Consider the following 17,468-nt stretch of genomic DNA (forward strand, 5'->3'; position numbering starts at 1 on the left):
CTGTCTGGACATTTACATGGCTTTGTGTGATATGCCCACTGGAAAAATAAACAACTTCTGGTGTCACCAGCCAGTTTCCTTAAAGGGCCTATCCATTACATGATTTTTTGAACAAGCCGACCAAAACCAGGAGGTTTTGCTTGGATCTTTCAAAAAGTTGTCTAATGGATAGGCTGCAAACATCCTGTGCCGTGCACTCCCGCGAACTGCAAAATAAGGGCCCCATTTACAAACTAAATATAACCCCTTTAGCGCTCTCTAAAGGGGTTATACCATCTTCCTGTATTTAGTTTCCTGTGTTTGTAAAGCATCGCTCTCGCCATCTAAAAAATGGCGATAGCGATGCAGGACCCATTGCCGGCAATGGAGACCCGGCGGTGCCTTTCCGGCTTCAATGAAGCCTTCCAGGCACTGCCGGGTCTCCCTGTCATGCACATGCGCAGACGGACCGTCGCGCATGCGCATGACACTGGAGCCCGTCGCTGGCAGCGTTAGGCTGCCAGTAACCCAGCGGAGGACCTAGCTGTGGACTTCGACTTCACGGGACCTCGCCGGAGGGGTGTATTACTAAATACCAGTGGAATTTTCATTTGTATCACAGTGATACTAAACGAAAATTGTCACTGGTATTTCCCTTCATTTGTAAATGGGGCCCTAAGTCTTTTGCCGTTCGAACACGCTGGTCAATTTCTGCATATTGCTGAACGACTTTCAAAAAGTCGTTCAGTGGGTATGCAGTGAATGACCAATGGCGAACGTCAAACAACTTTTTTTAATGAATATCGTTCAAAGTCTTTCATGTTTGTGAAAGATTTTTTGCATGAAATACTTTTTGTTGGCAGAAAAAGTCTTTGGTCTTTGACAAAAAAAAGTCTTCTAATGGATAGGCCCTTATAGAGTAGCTTATGACACATTATAGTGAGTTGTGATATCTTATCACAAGATGTTTGTTTACCATTAGCACAACGCTCAAACCTGCTTTATCTAAGTTACAGTATGTCTGGCCATGATAATAGTTGTCTGACTGCACATCGGTGGTGCACATATATGAGAGTGTCTTTTTTCTTTACCTGCTTTATATAAGTTACAGTATGTCTGGCCATGATAATAGTTGTCTGACTGCACATCGGTGGTGCACATATATGAGAGTGTCTTTTTTCTTTACCTGCTTTATATAAGTTACAGTATGTCTGGCCATGTTGATAGTTGTCTGACTGCACATCGGTGGTGCACATATATGAGAGTGTCTTTTTTCTTTACCTGCTTTATATAAATTACAGTAGGTCTGACCATGAGGATAGTTGTCTGACTGCACATCGGTGGTGCACATATACAGTATGAGAGTGTCTTTTCTCTTTACAGAAGAGAGTTTGTTTCCAGTCAAAATGTATCATGAGGATTTTATCGGGTTAATCTGGCATTTTTTCGCAATGGTGGAAAATGGCCAGTGCTTGACTGTACAACAAATTGGTAAGTCATCCATCCATGTGAACTGTTTCCAATGATCCAAGGGCCAGTTCCTGCACACGTGTGCCCAATGCAGGCACTTTTGTTAACTTTGAGTACCTAATGTCAGGTGGGTTGGGTTAGGGGGTCAAGATTTTCACCATCAGGAATCCAGAGCTGGCATTGAGACTGTCGGGATTCTGACTACCAAGATCCTGTACCGAACCCTTCCCTGCTCCAGCCACTGCTGTGGATGTGACATAATGACGTTGTAAGAATGTTTGTCAGTGCGGAGGAGTCAGCATGAGAGAGCTGAAGAACGCAGAGATAAAAAGTAGTCATGTTAGCATTTTAAAGGAGGGGGCATCAAAATCTATTTTGCCTCCAGATGACTACAGTAGCTTGAAGTAACACCCCTGCACACCAGGGTATCCAACAAATCCCCCTTCACGACCTCCCTGAGTTTTAGTTTTACTTATTAATCAAGTGAATCAAATTTTGCAGAATTACCTCTCGCTATTGGGCACTGACTGTGGTGGATTAATTACTAAGTTGCTAGGTGCCAACTTATCAATGGGCATTTTATACAGCGATAAGGCATGGTTTCGCAAATTAATGTTGTTACGGCCGGCATTAAATATGTAGCACACTTCTACAAGGGAAGACAGTTTATGAAACATTACATTGCTAATTCTACCACAAAAATGTCTGTTCTGGAGAATTTTTTTTTTTTTTTAATCAATGAGCGCTCGTCTGGCCCCTTGAAATTAATGAAGGGCAGGGATAACATAACCAATATATTTCTATGCACCATTTTCTTTTTACAAAACCCTTTTTTATTTGTCTGCATGCCAGTAGATAAAGACATTACAATACTTATATTAGCCCGAATATCTAACGCCATTGCAGCTGAATATCGCTCATAATAATATGTAATTAAAGGACCCACTTTCTATGGCACTACACAGACGATAGCAAAAAGTACTCTACCTGTTTAAAACCATTTTTTATATGAAAAGATCTTTCCATAGGCTTAGCTTCAATCTTCTAATATAAAAGATGATATTTAATATACAGTAATATAATGCAACTTAAAATAATATGGAGCGGTGTTAGCACAACCCTACCGCTCAACTAAACTGTAATTAGTTATCACATAGTTTGTATCCTTTGACTTTGCAAGAAAAGAAAACTTTTCAGCCAACTGAAGCACGACTGGAACTTGAAGCTTCTAATGGGAAGGTTCAAACTGCCTTTCGCGCAGAGAAAAATGTTAATTTATGGTAATCGTTTAAAGTATAGAATTATCAATCATCACATTATTACCATGCTCCAGACTTGCTTCATACTTCGGCTGAGTTATTTTAAATTGATTGGAATGAAGAGAAGTAATATGACAAATTCTAGCTACCAGATATTGACCCCAAAATAACATTAGCTGCTTAAGAGCTAATGATTAGTAAGAGCTAAGTCTCAGGGAACAAAATCAAGTCTCTTCAGAAATTAAAATTCTGCCCACAGAGAGAGTCTCATTCAACTGCAGCTTCAGGAACAGGGCACTATGAGGGGCACAAATTTCTCCGGGATAATTGGACACACTTGTTACGGAGAGACCAGTAGGTGAGCTGTGGGCTAATGAAGCAATCTCACTGAAGGCTCCGTCTACTGTCCTACTGAGAGCCCGAAACAGACGTTATGGTCTAAGACACAATTTAAATTATAATTATACTACTTTCTGCTTGTAGCAAATATTTCCCTCTTCTTGTCTTCATGTCCAGGCTGCTGTGTCTGCAGGTTACACAGTATAACAAAACAAGATATCTCTATCCACTTTATATCTCTCCAAGGTTCTAGACCTGATTCAGTATTGGATGCAAACCGGGCAATTCAATTCAGTCAGTGTTAAATATTGCCGGTAAGGTGGTCCCGGAGCTATTCAATTCAGTGCTCTGTTAGGTTGGCTAAAGAAATCCGACCAAAGGACCTGCCGGGAGGCTGTTTTCTGGCTTCGCGCGGCACTAACAGCCTCGCGGCCGGCACTTTGGTCGGAGAATGCCAGAACCGGCATTCTCCGACTTAGGGCCGTATTGAATTAGAAGCAAAAAGCCATTTTCCGTGAAAAAGTATCGCGGATCGGGGCTTTTCGCGTGGTCGGAACTTATCTCCAAATCCAATTCCAGACGGTTTTCGTCTATGCGGAAAGTCAGTGCAATGTAATAGGCGAAAACGATTCGCCTAAGAATAGCAGGAGATAAGAAGTGCAACATTTTTATTTTAGGGTGCAAACATGGGGAAACCACTCAAAACCCTTGGGTCAGCCCCCCAAAGGACAACTGTGTCAAAAAATCCCTGGAAATAAAAATATAAGAACACCCCAAAAAAGTACTTTCATTTTGAGTGAAAAAGTACAAAGTACAAGCATAAAACTAGTGAAATAGACTTCTTGGGGTGCTGTAAGGAGGGGCCAAGTGTTTTGGGGATTGCAGGTGCATGTATGAGGGTGGTTTTTCACGTTTTTTAAAAGTTCACTTTAGAGATATAAAAATATGCTAGCACCCATTTTCAAGTACCCCAAATTTTACTGGTCTACTTATTTTCACCAATAAATACAGCTTAATGCCATTCTTCACCACTTGTGCAAAGACGCTAATAAGAAGCTATTGAAACAACTTAAGTGCCCCAATTAGTTTTATTAGGGCTATGAGTACACATCTACATTGATCCCCAATGTTAGTGCATCTTTATGGGGGGTTCAGGCTGATTTCCCCAATTCTGACAGCACTTTCCGCCCGTTCTGAATTCATCGCTTGCCGTTTTCGCGTGGTTTGTAATTGAATACGGTGAATAGCGGGGATGCTCATGATAACTTTCCATGTCCAAAACACGTGATGTCGGGGGAAAAGTCGGGTAGGCGAAACTTTTCCGCGGATGTGAAACTGAATACAGCCCTTAACGTGTAATAGCCGGACTAAAGAACGCGCTGAATTTAATAGCTCCGGGGCCCAAATTCCTGGCTCTACTCAACTCCCACTGAATTGAATGACCCCCTTAGGGTCTGTTCTGTATCATGAGACAGAACTCTTGAGTGTTGTCGCCCAGTAGCTGGGTAGTTTCAGACCATTCACACAACGCGAGATCTGGCAGAGATCCAACTGACTCAAAATCGATCGTAGGTACGCAACAAAGTATAAATTAGGCGCAGTATGGTAAAAATCGCTGTTAGTGTCTGTGAGGAGAGATCTGTAAAGCTACAGACCCTCTCTAGGTACAATGTAGTAGAAGACAAGACCTCAGGACACTATGGGGTAGATGCAGAGGGGAATGTAGAAATGTTTGCCCATCGTATCTTGCACAAACTCACACCGTGCATGCTCAGAAAATGAATGTGCGCAAAAAGGAGAATGCAGAAACATAAGAGGGCATTCTGACGTGAGCAGGGGCAATATGTACTGCCGGCAATGACTTGTAGTAAACCAGGTGCGTATGTTGAGGCGGGCGTATCTCGAGATGCATACAGCTTTGCATTATGGGCCTGATTCAGAGCCGGACGCTATTTGCGCTCGCTCGTTCAGAAAAAGGGGCTGGCTATTTAAATGAACCGTTTGCTCTTTGCGGTCTGTTCACGCCTCTATGTCTGAACGAGCGAACAAAACATGCGATCGTAATTTTGAAAAAAACGCCCCCTGGCCGCTCGCATCATACGTCATGTCCGCTATTTATTAGATTAATCGAGTACATTGAAAGGCGTCTGAACTGCTCGCTATTCTTGTGGTTGGTTTTTCCTACCACAATCATGCGAGCAGTTCTGACTATAAAACAACCCAGTGACGTGGTCAATGACGCTGCTTTGTTAATTATGCACACCCTTAAAACGCCCGTTTTGACCTTTAAGCACGCCTGCGTTCGGATCTCCACTCCCCGTTTTCAAGCACCTTCCCCTGTTACCACCCACAAACGCCTCCTCCTGTCACTCAAATTAGCAGGCATTCGCTATTTAGCGAGCACATAATTTTCGGCCGCACTGACTGGTTCGCGCATGCATATTAAAATCCGTACGCATGCGCAGTTGTGTGAACATCGGTAGGAACGAACGAGCGGCCGCTTACAAGCGGCTCTGAATCAGGCCCTATGTGCGAACATTGGCTTCAGATCCGTTTTTTTTGAGTAACCTGGGTCCATAATTCAGAGATGGACGCAAATCCCACTGTGACTGTGCCTGTGTACGCAGCTGCTGTATGCGAAAATATGCAAATGTCGCAGCTGCCGGGATTTGTATTCAGGCGCCAACTGGCGGCTTCGCACTTGCATACAAGGACGCAGCATTGGTCACAGATCAGTTGATTTTCGAAGTTCTGGGTAACCCTATGGCCACTCACAATGGCCGTCAGAACTGAGACGCCGGAGCCTTCGCAAATGTCTATGGGATCGCAGTCGCATCTTGAGACATGACCCAAAAAACACTTGGGACACATTTGTGTTTGAGTTGCATTTTTAAATAAAAGGCTGATCTAATTTTTGAATTGCAATAAAGTTGTCTGTGTCATTATTTAGATAAGAGTGCTTCAATTAAGTACATAAGGAGTTACACTGGTTTGTCTTAGATCCTACATATACCGATAGGGCGTTTAAAGTTTGTTAAATGTTTGATCTAAACAATTTGTTCAAACAACAGTTTTTGTCCATTTTCCGGCGTTTGGGAGCAAATTGCTGATCATTATTTACTCTCATACGTTACCAGATTTTCTTTCCAACCAATCAACTAGTTGGATGGTTGGACAGAAAATCTTTAGGTATGTATGCACTCTAACTCTGGGGGTCATTCAGACCCACTCGCGAGCTGCAGTACGCTCGCAAGTGGGTCGATGTTCCCCACTGCGCATGCGCACGACGGAGGGAGCTCCGTCGTGCGCATGCGCGAGACCCGGCGAGCGACGGGCTTTCCATCGCTTGGGGTCTCGCACCAAAGGGGGCGTGCTGTCGATGTTGATTGACAGCATGCCCCCTTTGGTGGGCGTGCCGGGGCGTGGCGGCCAGACGGAGGCGTTCCCATGGGAACGCCTACCGTCTGAAGCCGGCCCCACTGACATCACTAGTGATGTCAGTGGGAGTGATTTTGGCTCTGATAGAGCCAAAATCACTCCTGGCCTTGTGGCTGGGAAACCCGACCGCAGGGTTTCCCTCGCAAGTCCGATGGTCGCGATGGTCAAGACCATCGCGACCAACTTTTTGCACGCTCGTATATGCTGTGGATGGTGACCCACAGCTATACGAGCGTCCAGGAGGACGCTCCATTTTAATGGAGGAGGGCCCTGATTCAGAGCGAGCGCTCTGGTCAGAGGGTCCGGCTCTGAATCAGGGCCACTGTACCTAGACAAACCATGTTGCTATGTAAGGGGTGCATGCACTTATTGTGCATGCAAAATACTGGTAGCTCAATATATTGTCGATATCCGAATTTGTAATCAAAATGCAAACTGGAGATGCCAAACACTTTGATTGGATTGTAGGATCTTCACAATAGAGCCGGTTCCACAGCTCATCCCAATGTCTCAGTGTAAAATCTGGAAATTGGGATAATTACAATAAAGTGGGATATCTGTAAGTACTTAATAAAGTCTTGTTAGGAATACAGTATTGATGGATTATCAAATTCAGATCTATAGGGGTAATATTTACTAAAGGTGCCTATCCATTAGGCGACCTGAAAGTCTGAACGTCTAGCATTCAAACCTTCAGGTCGCCGAGGTGCGGTGCCCACACTGAACGGCGTTCACGAGAAAGTCATTCAGTGAAGGAGTCCGACCTCCTATCTCTGAACATGCCAAACCTGATGAGCGACGTTAGGTTGACGGGCATGTTCAGTAGATAGTCGGGGACGGCAAGGACCCAGCGTGCATGCGCATCGCTGGTCCTTGCCGGCTATCCATTACCCGACTTTGTGAACAATGCAACCAAAACCTTCTGGTTTTGGTCGGATTGTTCACAAAGTCGGATAATGGATAGGCCCCTTAAGAATCGAGTTTGGGTGAGTTTGGGTGAATTTGCAATCTCACGTGAGTTTAGGAATGTGAGATTGCAAATTCAGTTTAGTTTTTCATCTCGCAAATTAACTAAAGACAAACTCGAGTGAGTTTGGAAGTGTGTTCTATATTTTCACTGTTAAAACTCATGTGAGATTGCAAACTCAAAAAAACTCACCATCGGCCAAATTAGGAAGCACTTTACATGAAAAAGATGCAACTCGCAAATTTACTAAGAAACAAGTTTCCAATCTCGTGTGGGATTGTAGCAAACTCACTATGAAATTGAAGTTTCAAACAGACCATCTCCTGAGCTGCTAGTTTGGCAGAAACATACACAGATCAGTGTGATTTTCATATGTTTCTGCCTGTATACCTAATATAGAATGTCTTTATTAAAAACAATGACATAGGGTCCCCCCCAATAGCCTAACCAGCCCCAGACTTGCCAGCCAGTCCTGGTTCCTAAAATTACGAGGAACAAAATAAGTAGGGTTCCACCATAATTTAGGTACCAGCACCGGGCTGCAGGGCCAGTCCTGGCTTTAACTAAAGGGGGGGGGGAAGCGTAGGGGTCCCCCTATAATTAAAATCAGCACCGGACCCAAAACAACCGGGGTGTAATGCCAGTGCCCGGAGACCCTATTACCGATTCTCCAGGGCCAAAGCATTTTCACCCCAAGTTGCTCAGGTCAAACCGGGGATCTCAGGGGAGGTGGGACTGAACAGTCGGGAGCCGGTTAGCAGTGTATGTGGTCACACACACCTACACCGCTAATGGTAAGTATATGGATCGGGTACTCAGTTTGTTTTTTTTGCAAAGACCCCCCTGGATGCCACGGAGACCAGCGCAAGGATGGAGGTGAGTATAGGGTTTTTTTTGCAGGTCATTACTCATGGATTTCTTCATGGGAAGATCTGGCAGCAGGTAAGTATGTGTGAGTGAGGTATGTGCGTATTAAACTTTTACTGTATACGGTGTGTGTACTGTCTTTGTTTAACTACTGTATTTATTTTAAAGTGGAGGTACTGGTGCCGGTCGCCTGCTGGCACTTGTAGTTCCACAAGTGCCAAAGGGCAGGCATACTGGCACCTGTAGTTCCACTATAAAATACAATAGTTTACTTTGATTTTCCACTCTATTACTCCCATACTCACAGCCCAGGGGTGCGGGGAAGAGCCCTGGGCTTCAGACCAAGCCTGAGGTTTTGGGAGAGGGAGGAAACCTTTTTTGGGGGTCCCCATCTCCCCTGAGATCCCCGGCTTGGCCTGAGCGACTTGGGGTGAAAATGCTTTGGCCCTGGAGACCTGGTAATAGGGCCTCTGGGCTGTGGTATTACACCCCGGTCGTTTTGGGTCCAGTGCTGGTTTTAATTATAGGGGGGACCCCTACGCATTTTTTTCCCCCTATAATTAAAACCATGACCGGATCCAAAATGACCGGACTATCTCCTGGGATCCAATAGTAAGAACCTTTGTTTAGGACCCCAGGATATAGTCTGTGACACCCACCCATTTGCCGCTGACTTCTAGAGCTCCAAAGCGACGTGCATACATTGCAACTTTTGGATACAAACAGCCCACGAGGTCGAGGTTGAGATCACAACATTACCTTTATCAAGGACACAACAGCCTGACAGGTACTGATCAATTAATCTCCCGGATGGAGTTATCATATCTCCCTCCCTCCCCTGTCTCTTATGATCACCTTAGAGACGCAATTTGGATCTCCGGAGGAGCAGTGCTGGCTGTCGTGCATGTGCCTAACTGTTTTGGCTGTCACAGAGTTACCTTATGTCTATATAAATTTGTTTGGATAATATGGAGCCAATTTAATGGATAACTACACCTTGATTAACTGTGGTAGCAGTATACCAGATGAGAGATTTTGCATATACTCTCTAACAAGAGGGCATACTAATTACACTAAGGACTGCAAATTGGATGTGGACACAGAACTTATTTACTATTGAGACATTTTACCAATATATTCACCTCCTTCAACTGGAACAATAGTTTGGAACTAGAATTAGTACTCATTGTAAATATTTAATGTGTGTATCATTTATTATTTTTTATTGATTCCATGGAGTTTTCTATATGTAATGCTAAATTTGTTATTTCTGTTGGCCAGTCAGCAAATTAGATTATATGTGAGATAATTAATGTGTTTATATTTATATATAAAAATTATTTTATTTATTACAAATTGTACCATTCTTCATTCATCTTTTTCATATTAGTGCAAGGGTGTTTTCCAAGTGTTAATACAATTGAGCTAATACAGACAGAAGCTCCCCACCTGCCAAGTGTAACCAACTTTAAATTTTTTCTGCATTATTCTGAATGGATTTATGTTCACTTTAGTCTGCATTTTGGCCCATCTGGAATATGTATAAAGTTCATATCTAAACATATGTTTGCTGCAAATTAATAAATATGGCTCTTTGTAAGACACCCGTCGTATCACCTTTATCTCCTCCCACTCCCTACTTGACCCATTTCAGACTGGCTTTCACTCTCTCCACTCCACAGAAACTGCCCTCACTACATTCAGTAATGATCTCCTTGCTGCCAAATCCACGGGCCACTATTCTCTGCCCAGTCTCTTTGACCTCTCTGCTGCTTTTGACACTGTGGACCACCCTTTTCTCCTGTAAATCCTTCACTCTGAGGGTCTGAATGACATGGCCCTCTCCTAGCTTTCATCTCACTTCTCTGGCCACTTTTTCCTTGTGTCTTCTCATGGCTCAACCTCTCCCCCTCTTCCTCTTTTTCTACCAGTTGGTGTCCACCAAGGTTCTGTTCTTGGACCTTTCCTCTTCTCCCTCTATACATTATGTCCTCTCTAGGTGAACTCATGACCACCAATATCATCTCTATGCTGATGATACTCAGATCTAACTTTCCTCCCCTGACCTCTCCCCTTCTCTCCTCACTTGTATCTCTTACTGTCTCTCTGCTATCTCTTCCTGGATGTCCCAGCTGTTTCTTAAACTAAACCTGTCTAAGACTGAGCTGATTATCTTTCCTCCCTTCCGAGTACCCTCCCCTCTCTCAATTTCACTATCCATCAATAACATCACCATCTCAACTATCCCACAAGTCAGCTGTCTTGGAGTTATTCTCGACTCCGACCTCTCCTTCAAACTATATATTTAGTCCCTCTCCTAGGGGTAAATTTACTAAGAGTCGAGTTTGGTCGAGATTGCAATCTCGGGGGAGTTAGGCATTTGTTTCAACTCGCAAATTTACTAAAGGCAAACTCGGGTAAGATTGCAAACTCAAATCAACTCACCATTTACCAAACTCTGAAGTACTTTTCATGAAAAAGATAAACTCGGGAATATACCAAGAATAGAGATTACAATCTCGGGTGTAATTGTAGCAAACTCGCAGCTAAATTGAAGTTTCAAATAGACCACCTCCTGAACTGTGAGTTTGGCAGAAACATACACAGATCAGTGTGATTTGTGTATGTTTCTTCATGGAAACACTATCTAAAGGGTTAATATAAAAAAAATGACCAGCCCCGGGCTGTTCAGCTAGTCCTGGTTCCTAAAAATATGGGGAGGGGGGAAATGAGTAGGGATACCCTGTATTTTAGGAACCAGCACTGGGCTGCTGAGTCTGTCCTGATTTTAAAAATAGGGGGGAAAAAATTGCGTAGGTTATCCCCTATTTTTAAAACTAGCACCGGACTCAAATCCGATGGTGGTGTAATGCCACAGCCAGGTGACCCTATCACCAGGTCTCTCCAGCCAAAGCATTATCACCCCAAGCCGGTCAGCTGTATTTTTAGGAACCAGGACTGGCTGAGGTGCCCGGGGCTGGTTATGCTTTTTTTGGGGGGGGGACCCTACGTCATTTTTATTTAATAGTAACCTTTTTTTTCAGGTAGAACACACAAGTTGCCTTCACATATCTCACTGATATGTGCAGGCTGCTTGTTTGGGAGAGTTTGGCAGAGAGAAGACACTTGCAAGTCGGGTGAGTACTCTCTATCTAAACTTGCTACTCTGGGAGAAATCTCGATCTGTTTCACCATTGGCCATCTCACTCTCAGCTAAACTCACTTCTTAGTAAATTTGTGAGTTTCAGAAGTATCAAATTCACCCGAGTTTCAGCGATGCAAATGAGTTGAAAAAAACCAAACTTATTAAATGTACCCCCCAGTCTCTTCCGCCTTCATAATATCTCCAGGATGAGGCCCTATCTCACCCAGGAGGCAACGAAGATTCTTATCCTATCACTGGCCATCTCTAAACTGGTCTACTGTAACCTCCTCCTATCCGGTCTACCTGACTCCCACCTTGCTCCGCTCAAATCTTCCTTAATGCCGCTTCCTGGCACATCTTCCTCTCCAAACACACTACATCTGCCTCTCCTCTCCTACAGGCCCTACACTGGCTCCTCTTCTCCTTCAAAAGCCAATTTAAACTCCTCACTCTCATCTATGAAGCCCTCACTCATTCCTCTCCTATTCACATCTCTGACCTCATCTCCATTCACACTCCCACCCACAGACTTCAATTAATGTTGCCTTTCCTCACAACTCATCACTTCTTACCTCCCTCCCTCTCCCTATCAGACTCTTCACTTCTCTACAAAACTTCAAATGAGCTCTCAAAGCCCACTTCTTTAACAGAGCCATCCATCTCTCATCCTAACCAGCTGTTCCATGCTCCTTGCTTGCTGTCTCTCCCCTCGGTGTCACCCCTGTCTGTCTGCCACTCCCCTCTAGGCTGCAAGCTCTCATGGGCAGGGCCCTCCTCTCTCATGTGCTCATCTCAGGGGTGAATAGGGCCGCTGGGACACCGGGCCAGTACCCGCTGGGCCAGTCCCCATAGTGGCCGTCAGCCGCCATGCACTTACACACCCCCGCTGCCGCGATCAGAGCTCATCTCTGAACTGGCAGCTCTGCAACTTATGCTGCGCATGAGCAAATGCTGCAGGCCAAAAAAAGGGTGATGGGGGAGCTTCTAGCTCCTCCCACAAGCCTTTGCAGAGCTGCAAGTAAGTGGTGGCAGCTGCACGGGGGGAGGGGAGGCAAGGTTGAGACAAACAGGGGCTGGTGGCAATGAGGCTGACACACATTGAGGCAGGGGTACACGGGCTGCTAAGAACATGGGCTGGTGGGAATGAGGCTGACACACATTGGGGCTAGGGCACACACTGGGACTGGGGGGAATGGGGCTGACAGACACCGGGGCTGAGACACACACTGGGGCTGGAGGAAATGGGGTTGAGACACACATTGAAGCTGGGGGGGATGGGGCTAAGACACACTGAGGCTGATGAATGAGGCTGACACACACTAGGGCTGGGGGAATGAGGCTGAGAGCTACAGGTGTGCCTTGGTATGGAGAGATGCAGGGGTCCTGGAGAAACATATGGGGTCCTGGAGAGACATATGGAGGTCTGGAGATGGAGAGACACAGGCAGCCTGCAGAACAACAAGGGGCCTGGAGAACCACAGGGGGCCTGAGGATGGAGAGATGTAAGGGGGTCTGGAGTAACACGGGGGCCTGGAGAGACAGAGAAATTATTTGATCAGGGAAATTTACATTTTGCCCTGCACAAAAACTTCTGTTACTATATATTATCTGGTTATGATGATGACATTGGTTATATTTATACATAAACAGGCATCTTCCAGACAGTGTGATCTACATGAATAGTGAATACCGGCTGAAGAAGCTGCCCAGTGAGGCTCAAATTCTTCAGAGGTTCCCTATTGCAGAGAAACCGCCATATAGGTAAGAAAAAAGAAAACACACAGAGGACAAGCCTCTCAATGGTGCTTAGTGTGACTCTAAATTATTATACCTCTCCACAGTCAATCTGGTGAAAATACATTTCCTGCAAACAATTCAGTTATAATACTAGGATTTTGAGGCTGTTTTTACCAATTTAGGATTGATTAATATACAGCAGTAATTAAATATATTTCAATCTATTCAAATTGGTTGGGAAAATGTTTTTCAATGGTTTAATGTTTATTACATATATATAATTGTTCACATGATTAGGATCATATGATTCTTTTTTATTGCTTTACATTGTGTTCAGTTTAATGTGTATGCTATCTATGTTTTTATGGGTATTGCGATCAGCTGAATATTCTATTACAATTTTTAAATTACTATATTTTATATAGAATTTTATTTGTTTGATATTAATGTCATAATTAAATTGTATTTATTTGAATTGGTTAGCGCTCTCCTTTTTCCTTTTTTGATTTTTCTAGGTAAGAAAAAAGACTTCCAAACTGACTGGCCTGTACCTAGTGCAGAGGGATGGGGGTCCTCATTCACCAAGATTTCTGTTGCCGACCCTGCTCCCCTCAGTGGCTTGCAAAAGCCCTCTCCAGGCCCTAAGAGGAGGGAGTATCCTGCCCTCCTCCACAGACCCCACAACCTCAACAGACTCACCTCTTCAACAGACCTGCCCCCACAAGAGCTGCTCCCAGAAATTTCCCGGGCTGGTTTGCCATCCCAATCCGCCCCTGGCTCCTCCCCTGCCCACATTGGCATTGAATGGAGGAATACACAGGCGCTGGACTGAGCTGCTTTGCTAAGCAGCTGCTTGAAAAAGGGTTTGTCAAGCCCAGAACCAAAAATTTATTATTTCCGGTATAAATTCTTTATCATTGAATCTTTCTTTTTATGTTGATTCCTTTTTGCAACCACGGGTGTCCACTCTTAAGTCACACATTAAAGATACATCTCACTTTTTACAGCTAATTAAGAATGTCATATGGAAGGAATCCTATAGCTTTTTGACTCTGGATGTCCAAAGTCTTTATTCCAATATCCCTCATGATTTAGGTATACAAGCTACAGCCAATAGATTGGATATGGACAAAGACCTTACAGAGAGACATAGGATATTTATTCTGGATTCCATATCATATATATTACATCACAATTATTTTTTATTTTTGGACACATATTACTTACAGGTGTTGGGGACGGCCATGGGGACCAGGTTCGTGCCGAGTTATGCCAACCTATATATGGGCGAAGTGGAGGAACATCTAGTGTAGGGCGGGGACTTTGGTGCGAACCTGGTCCTCTATGGCCATTATATAGATGACCTTTTTATTATTTGGGGTGGGGATTATACTACTGCACTACAATTTGTCACTTCACTTAGTCAAAATTCATACAATTTAAAATTTACACACACATATCACAAGAACCAAATTAATTTCCTGGATTTAACTTTAGAAGCTAGCAATAATAAAATCTGTACGTCAAATTATTCAAAAGAGGTAGGAAGGGATGCCTATCTACATTTCAAAAGTGCTCACTACTTCCCATGGAAGAAAAACATCCCAAAGGGACAACTACTCCGTTTAAAATGAAATTGCTCCGAACCAGAAGTTTTTAAAAGACAAGCAATGGATATGATGGAGTCTTTCTCCCAAAGAGAATACCCAGATAGAATTGTGGAGAAAGCATTTGAGGAGGTCCAAGCCTCAGATAGAAATAAACTCTTAGAGAAGAAACCTAAAATACAAAATTATACGGATAAAGATAATAATAAGGAAGTGGCATTTATATCTACTTATAATGATCATTACTCCGAAATTAAAAATATTGTATGGAAGAATTATAATATCTTAAAACAGGATTATGTATTAAAGAAATGTATTCCAGAAAAACCTATATTTATTTTTAGAAAAAATAGATCTCTAAAGACTCTCCTGGCTCCCAGCTTTCTGAAACCAATAAAAGAAAAAACAGAAAAGTGTAACATTGACATCTCCTGGTTACAACCAAAACCTAATGGTTTTTATAAGTGTGGTGCAAATAAATGCCTCACATGCAACCATGTACTTAACAAGACTATTTCCATCAATACTAAAGCTGAAAATAAAATTTATAATATCAAGAGTTTTATCAATTGTAACACAAGCTATGTTGTGTACATGATTGCATGTGATTGTGAATATAAATATATTGGTAGGACAACAAGGCCACTCAAAGTAAGATTCTTAGAACATCGCAGAAATATTATTAAAAAATTACAGACACATAGTGTGTCCAGACATTTCTGCGATGTTCATAATGGAGATCCAAGTTGTCTCAAACTGATAGGAATTGAATACATTCCAGTAACTAAACGAGGGGGTGATAGATATAAAAATCTGTGAAGACAAGAAGTTTTTTGGATGTTTCAGATGAACTCTATATACCCGGAAGGATTAAATGAAGCAGTAGAACTGAATATGGTAATTTAGAGAAATATAAATAATCACTTCCAATTACCTTCAATGTTAATTAAGTGTCTAAAATTTGTTTGGGATTATAATTCTTACTGTGCATGTATACCTTAGGGAACAAAAGACTGCTGACAAACTGATAATAGGGCAGATTTGCTCTTGATATACTAAATGTGTTAGGATTAATAGATTGGCTTTTCCTTCCTTCCTTTTTCCCAAATTGCATTTAATGCTGCATTTAATGTAATATTTTATGTTGGTTATATTTAATTCTAATCATATGGTGATCTATAGATATAAGTGAAGTTTAATGTAACAAGATGGAATTATCAATATTTTTCAAGTGAAGAATCTCCCATATTAGTTACCTTGTTAAGATTTATGCTGGTATATACATATATTCCTTTAATAAAGATCTTTGGAAAAACGATTGAAACTACAATATCCATAATTCTATTATTTCGACCGGCTTTTGCGGTCACATGACTACAGTCACGTGATCGGAGAATTGGAATCTAAGACTGGAACTACATTACCCATAATGCTAGATGCCCCGACCAGTGCTTACACAATTAATCATGCGTTTAATATCACATGACCGGAGAATCGGCAGTTTTTGCTTACGTAAACGCCGATGAGAATTACCACCAGTCATGTGATATAAGTCATGGTGCTTTTCCCTGCCCAATGAGGTAGTGATAGGAAAGGATCCCCATGACAATGGAATGATGCAAACCCTCAGACGGACCTCGCTCCGGTCAAAGGTGATATCTTATGTCACATGACCGGTGTGAGCTCCGTAGAAATTAAGGGTAAGGTTAATTCTACTTATTAAAGAAATTATTAAAATATAAGATTGTATATATATATTAGATACACCATGGAAAGTAACCTGCCTCCTCATTTTATTATGTATGTTTATTTGAATTTCTGTATTTAATTGTTGACTAATTATAATCATGTGAAAAAAGGAGTAGCTAATTAGAGGGGTATAAGAAGACCCTCCTAGACACCATTATTTCACCTTTGAAAAAGCTGTACCTTTCACACAGCGAAACGCGTTAGTTGGTAGCCTCCATCATAGAGGTCTTTTGAACGAATTTATTGAGCCTGAACCTGTTTCCTGATATCAGCGGATTCACCTTTGGTCAGTCTATACCAAGTATATGGACTTTGTCAAACACCATGGATATCTGAGGATTCCGAGTGCTACATACAGGACTGTATGCCAATAGGAATATTCCTCTACCTGGTGATAGGAGTTGGACGCTACATGTCAATATAGGGGATTGGAATTCATGAACACCAAGGACATTTCAGGGCTCCGAGTGCCACATACAGGACCGTATGTCAATAGGAAAATCCCTCTACCTGGTGACCACTATTGGTAAATATACGTTGGACTTTTACGTTGTCCCCAAAAAGACTGAGAGTGTGACCTACATCTATCTAAATCGGGAAACACTCATAGGGACAGGCTCTATATATACCTAAAGCAAGAGAGGCTATATGTTCACATGATTTAACTTGGTTTTATTGTTATTTGTCATTTTTTATTGACATATTCATGTCTATGATTCATAGATATTTTATATTACTGTAATAAATATTGTTTATTTTTACCAACATTGTATGGGTCTGATCATCTAGCGCTGCTTTTCCACATTGGCATCAGCAGGCAGAGCTACCACTGTGGGTACTGTGTCTGTATATTACAGTGTCTATTTTGCTTTTATCCAATGTTTTCCAATGTTTTGTACTGTAAGGCCTTT

The sequence above is a fragment of the Taudactylus pleione genome, unplaced genomic scaffold, assembly GCF_031769625.1.
Source record: "Taudactylus pleione unplaced genomic scaffold, aTauple2 ptg000153l, whole genome shotgun sequence".
Lineage (NCBI taxonomy): Eukaryota > Metazoa > Chordata > Amphibia > Anura > Myobatrachidae > Taudactylus > Taudactylus pleione.